The sequence below is a fragment of the Frankliniella occidentalis genome, unplaced genomic scaffold, assembly GCF_000697945.3.
Source record: "Frankliniella occidentalis isolate FOCC.00 unplaced genomic scaffold, Focc_3.1 Scaffold22, whole genome shotgun sequence".
NCBI lineage: Eukaryota > Metazoa > Arthropoda > Insecta > Thysanoptera > Thripidae > Frankliniella > Frankliniella occidentalis.
This window is the reverse complement of record NW_026267152.1, coordinates 1,553,727-1,559,874: the sequence shown is the minus strand read 5'-3', so window position 1 is coordinate 1,559,874 and position 6,148 is coordinate 1,553,727.

The following is a 6,148-nucleotide window of genomic DNA, read 5'->3' as shown; positions in this document are numbered from 1 at the left end:
CGCCCTTCTGTCCCCCCCCCCGCCGTTAGGTCCTCTATCCTACCCCTAAAGGCAATCGCACGAACCACAACCGTTTTAGGAAATCATTGGGTTTACTTTTTAGACGAATCCGTAGGGCCAATTCATGGAAATATAGCAGGTGAGTTTAACGTCACATTAACATCAACAACAATTGACAATGTTCTTAATGAAATTAGGTAATACTTACCCAATTGAGAACGACACCAGTTCTTTTTAAACAACCTTGACACATTTCTTTTTTTTGTTTTTCGCCGTGTCGTTGAAGTTGAAGAAAAACCTCGCTTTAGCGCTTGGAAACACCCTAGATTTTCGCGGCCGCTACGCTACGCCACGCCGCGCCGCGCAGAGTTGACTCGTGCTCAGCGCTATGCACCTCCCACGCATCGCAATGAGAGGGGGGTGGGGGAGGGGGGTGGTAGATCCGCATCCGATATGCACAACATAACCGCACCACGGCCGCCCACCCCGCCCCTCCGCACCCCGCCACGGCAGGCGGAAACCATTTAATTCGATTGTAGCGCCACACGACTGGAGCAGGCCTCGCTGCCGCCGGAGCAGCCCCTGAGGTGCTACCAACTTGTGCGATAAACTGCCCTCGGGAACGTGCCTGGCGCCGCCGGGGTCCTGGACGAGGAGCGACGTGGAGATATCGTCCCGCGGGAGACGCACTAGCCACTGATGGAAACGTTATCAGGCGTGTTATTGGCGGCTCTGACCTCATTCGCACCCGTGAAACACAGGCAGGGCTGGATGCCACATTTCCAGGACGGAGCGTGTCAAGATATGCCGGGGGTTATTCACACGCACATAACACACCCTGTTCGTGTACGGCGTCTCGTCGAGGGATTGCACGTTAAGAACGTCCGTCATTCGCCGTTACGAACCTGACAAGTTTTATGGCCTTTTGAAGCTCTCATGGCGCCTGACGGGTAGGCAACACATTTCTCGCAGTGCACGCGTGTACTGCGGGCTGGCCTACCCCGAGTCTCGCAGGCGCTGACCACCCGTGGCCAAATGAATCCGAGAAAAACGATTTTTGTTTTTACAAACCGTCATTCGGCGCGGCATGCCGCCAAAAGTGTCGGGTGACAAAGTCAGTGTAGAACCACGCAACACGCCGACATGAAAATAAAATTTGATCGCCCACGTAATATGTGACTTCTCAAACACGAGTATTTTTTAACCCCTCCCCCCTACACTAAACGGAGGTTATCACTAAACAAGCTCTCAAGATTGTCAAATGAATCGTGTTTAGCAGGGCCAACTGGGCGCACGGCGGCCGCGAGCGCTCTCGCTGCTCCTTCTGTTCCTGAATGGGGGGGGGGCGTTACTTTGCGCAACGTACAGAGGCGTGGCGTAGCGTAGCGCAGCGGTCGTGTGGGGAGGGGTGGGGCGCGGTAGACAATTCAAATGGGGACGATGTGCAGGCGAGGAAAAGGGGGGGGGGTGGCGGGGGTGCACACGTGCTCTCCAGTTCAATATCGGTTGGTAATCGAATGGAGACCCGGATCACAGTCGTTATCGTACACTATGGAGCTTGACAGCTACTCGCCGGGCTGCTGCGGGGGTGGGGCGGGGCGGAGCACCGCTGTAAAGTGGGAGCATGGAAGAGAGGGAGAGAGAGAGAGAGAGAGAGAGAGAGAGAGAGAGAGGGAGAGAGAGAGAGAGAGAGAGAGAGAGAGAGAGAGAGGGAGAGAGAGAGAGGGAGAGAGAGAAAACAACACAAAAGAGGCCAATGCCGCTTCGCGTATGCGGCAGCAGGGTACTCCAACAACTACACATGCGGCTGTGTGGCTGTGTGAAGCTGCGGCAGCGCACTGTCCCGGTGCACACCATGACCAATGTTTTCATGCCAGTTCGGAAACTGGGCCGACTGGGCTTGGCGTGTGTGTGTGTGTGCAACTAGTGCGGCAAACATTTGAAATAAATCAAATGGCAATGATATTTCACTCATAGAAAGAGAACAAAAAATAGAACTGCGGCCACCCATCCAGACGCCTAACGCCGCCTTCCACTCACATGGTGGTCACCCCCAACAAATTTATTCCCCGCACCCTCGCTTTACACTCTGCCTCCCTCGTGCGCGCGCGCCGAGCGCACCCAAACATGTTCCGTCTCTCTCCCACCCACACACGGGTGCGCTGGCCAAGTGTCATAGCTGATTTATTTGGTAGGAAATGCGATGGCATAATTTCCTATTCCCCGGTCCTCAGTCGGGTCGTACATCACGTCACGATTTCCGACCACCTGATGGGAGGGAAGGAGCGAGAAACGAGAGAGAGAGAGAGAGAGAGAGAGAGAGAGAGAGAGAGAGAGAGAGAGAGAGAGAGAGAGAGAGAGAGAATAAAAAGGCGAGAAAGGCGGCCAGGCCTACAGGAATGTACGTCGGGAGTGACTGGGGCTGGCAGAAAAGCGACCCCTCTGGGAGAGGAATATACCGCGACAGAAAAAGGCACAGAGAAGAGTTTATCTTGGCCCGCGACGCGCTCCTTTGCAGAGGGATGTGGGTAACGGCCGACTTACGCCGTCGTTTTAATCTCACAACACAACCCACACCCTCACACCATTCTCTCTTCTTCCCTGTCCCTCTCTTTTTCTACCCCCCCCCCCCTTTCCCACCGCTTCCTTGCTTTGTCACCACCTGTTCCTGACTGTTTTCTACGTGTCGGTATTGGAAGTAAAACTTTAGAACGGGTGTTTAACTCTGTGTGTGTGTGTGTATGTGTAAGGGATGGGGGGGGGGGGGGAAAGAAAGATGTTGACGCCTCCTCCCATTGACAGCAAGTGGCTATAATTGTACTTTTATGACGAAGAGCTCCGCCCCGGCCTGCCCGCTTCCGCTCCGACCTCACGCGGGAAATTGAGCGGGCCGATGACTGCCCCTTTCCCCCACTCCTGACAGCAACGCGAGCCGACCGGACTATCCGACACGCGCGTCGCGCTTCGACAAAAGAATTTCTGAGAAAAAACGTTGATTGCAGACGCAAACCGCATAGCGAGCGCGGCGGAGCCGGGAGCGGGAGCGCCTGTATATCTCATGGTAGGCCACCCGGCGTGCAGGCGCGCGCAGCCGACCGGCCTACGGCCTACCTCCCGGGCGGCGTGCATGGACTGAAAGAAAGGTGCCCTGGAAAAGAAGCATTACAAGCCCCCTGGACGCCGCCTCTGCCGGTGACGCGGGAGGCGGGCTCTCCCGGCCTCTTTCTCTGCTTATCCTATTTCTCTTTTCGCGGCCGTCAAGAAGTGGCAGTGGTGTGTGTGGACTGTTACCAGCATGGATTGGGCATTGACGTCACGTGTTTGTTGGCGTTTCTCTCCCCGTCGTCGTCTGCCTGGCTCCCGCGCTGACCCCCCAAGGACTCCCCCCCCTTTCTTCCTACCCCCACCTCTCTTTCTCCCACCGGTCCCGCCTCTGATGAATGCGGTGTGGAGAGCCGCGGCCGCGTCACAGCTGCTAATGAAGTCCACCCTTCTCTCCCGCTTCGTCCGTCTCTTATACAGGCTGTGGCCCGACGAGCCGTCCTCGAAGCAGTTCTGGGAACTCGAAATTGATTCCACGAAACGAGTCGATCGTCATGACACAATTTCCAAATCAGTGTTGTAGATGGAATGGATGAGGATGAGGAGTGGGAAGAGTAATTCAGGCAACCGTTTCAGTTTTTTTTCTCCCCGTCTCATAATATTGCAAATGGGTCCGGATGAGTTTTGGCTCCCCTCACCTGAGTCCGACGCTTCATCAGTTAACACCGACCAGCACTCCGCTGGCGCAGCCCAGCCTTCTTTGCGCTTCGCGGCCGTCGCGGCCTGTCCATCAACCACCGCGAGTTCTCCCTCGAGGCCCACCTTATTGATGTGGGAAGGAGCGGGGGGGGGGGGGGGGATAGGTGAGGCCAGCCGTCCGAGAGGGTAGCCTCCGGGCCTCGGCCGCCCTGGCCCGGACGGGTGCTAGAAACTTTCTGATAAACTGGACAGCAGCGGCGAGGCGTCTGCTGAGACCGCAAGGTCTGTCTCATGCTCATGCGAGCCTCGTGGCGCTTCAGCTCCGCAGTGACGGGCTCTGTCAGGGCGGTGGCGGTCCGGCACCGTGAAAAATGTCTCGGTATTTTGTTTTGTACTTTATGATTTACAAAACGATGTCGTGATCGTGAATTTTTGATAAGGATCGACGGACTGTTTTTCCTCGTTGCAGCAATTCTGAAATTTTACAAATATTCGGATAGAATTAGTCTCATGAAAAAAACTTCCCGTTCAGCATTTGTTTTTTTACAGAGGTGGAAGGGTGGAGGCTACGCTGCGCCCGCGGGTCGAGCGGCGCATCGGCTGACCATGACAGCCCGTTGTACTGGAAACAGGGAATTGTAGGAATTCTCAGGGATCCCCATCAACATCAAAGGGCTGCTAATAACTTCAATGTCTCTCGTTGGGACACGATCGATTGGAGCTTAAAAGGGACGATATGACAAACCCCAAAATGTGTAAAATAAACTGTGGTCCTGAAGTTGGGCTTGTTTCTCGTTTTTGGTTGTTTTGAAGCGTGACAGCGAAAAGCAGAGAGCGTTGATGGACGTCGAGGCCAAAAAACGTTACCACAACATGTCTTTCTTTTGCCGACAAGTTGGCTAGCTTTGGTCTCAGCTCGACCAGTGAGTGCTTCCTCCTGCGGTAAAAGCTTCGAGGTGGCACTGTGGCTGCTGCGGTGGCAGCAGTGGTAGCAGTAACCTCATCGACTGACCGGCCGACCGAGGCTCGCTACAAGCTACACCATTAAACCGCATAACCGTCAGCCATTAATCTGAGTCAAGTCAAGGCCCGGGCGGGACGGGGCTGCCAGGGGGCTGCCAGGCGCCCACTGGCTTAAGGGGGGCCTCGGCCACGATAAGGGAATGCCACGTTCCGGTTCAAGTGATGGCGCTAAGGCTATTCAGGAGCTGCCCCTCGCCCCCATCCCCCCCAGCACCCGGAGGCGAGCTGCAGCGGCATAAGCTAATGGAAGGGGTGTCGTCGGACGATATTGATTGCCAAGGGGCGCGGGGCGCGCAGCAGCCGCCCGGCGGCGCACGGAGAAAAAACAAGAAGGAAAACAACAAAAACGCAGCAGCCGTGATCGCAAAACACGCCATTCTGACATTATAGTTTACTCGATCTCTACCAGGCAGCACGATATACGTCGCAATTGAAAATGTATGTACCCTGCGCAGATTTCTCAAAACAAAAACTAGTCTATGCACTGTACTGTGAGAAAAACTTGTAAATGGTACAGGGGAATTTCCCTTGATGTCGTAAATTTTCAAACATATTTTGTAAATCGGAACTCCTATAATTATGATGAAAATTTCCACAGTGTGACGTCACTGCAAGATGGGGCTGCGGTGGTGGAATTGGGGCCGAGTAGAGGCGAGTACTCTGTGGAATGGAGCCCAACGGGGTGTGATCAGGTACCGCGGCGTGGTCTAGGGCGCGCTGGGCCGAGCACACCCTCCCCCCCCTCTTCCTTTCTCCTGCCCCCCCGCCGGCCGGCCCCTCACTGCAGACGGCCGGCCGGCTCCCCGTTGACTAATGACCGCCGAGGCGGCTCGAGTAATTAAAAGATGAGAAATTCTCCGGGCGTGCGCGCGGGGCCTGCGCTGCGCCCGCTGCGCCTCGTCGTCGCGGGGGCGATTGGGTCGTCCACCGTGAAAATAAATAAATCTACAGTCGAACAACAGTTGAAAACTATGTAACGTATAAACAGCAAAAGAACAACAAAACTAATGTTAAATTCAATTTTTAAATTTGTGGATGGTAGACACAATAAGTTTTAAAATATTGGTGGTCGTTTTTTTTTTAACAGAATACCTCTCGCTCACCTGGGCTGGAGAGAAAGAGACACTACACTCGCGCCGAGGTCGGTCCGCACTGCAGCCGCGTGTCCAGAGCGCGCGGCCCTGCCCCCCCACTGTCCGGCCGCGCGCGGCGCACTGCAGAGGCCAGACCCAAACAAACTTCTTTCTAATTACCCCTAATTACCATGCAGGCGGGATGGGAAGGCGTCCAAATGCGCGTTGCGATACGGCCAACCCTACACCTACCTCTCCGCCGACTCCCTTGCCTGCCGGGCCCTCCCCCTTTCCCGCCCTCATCCACCCCT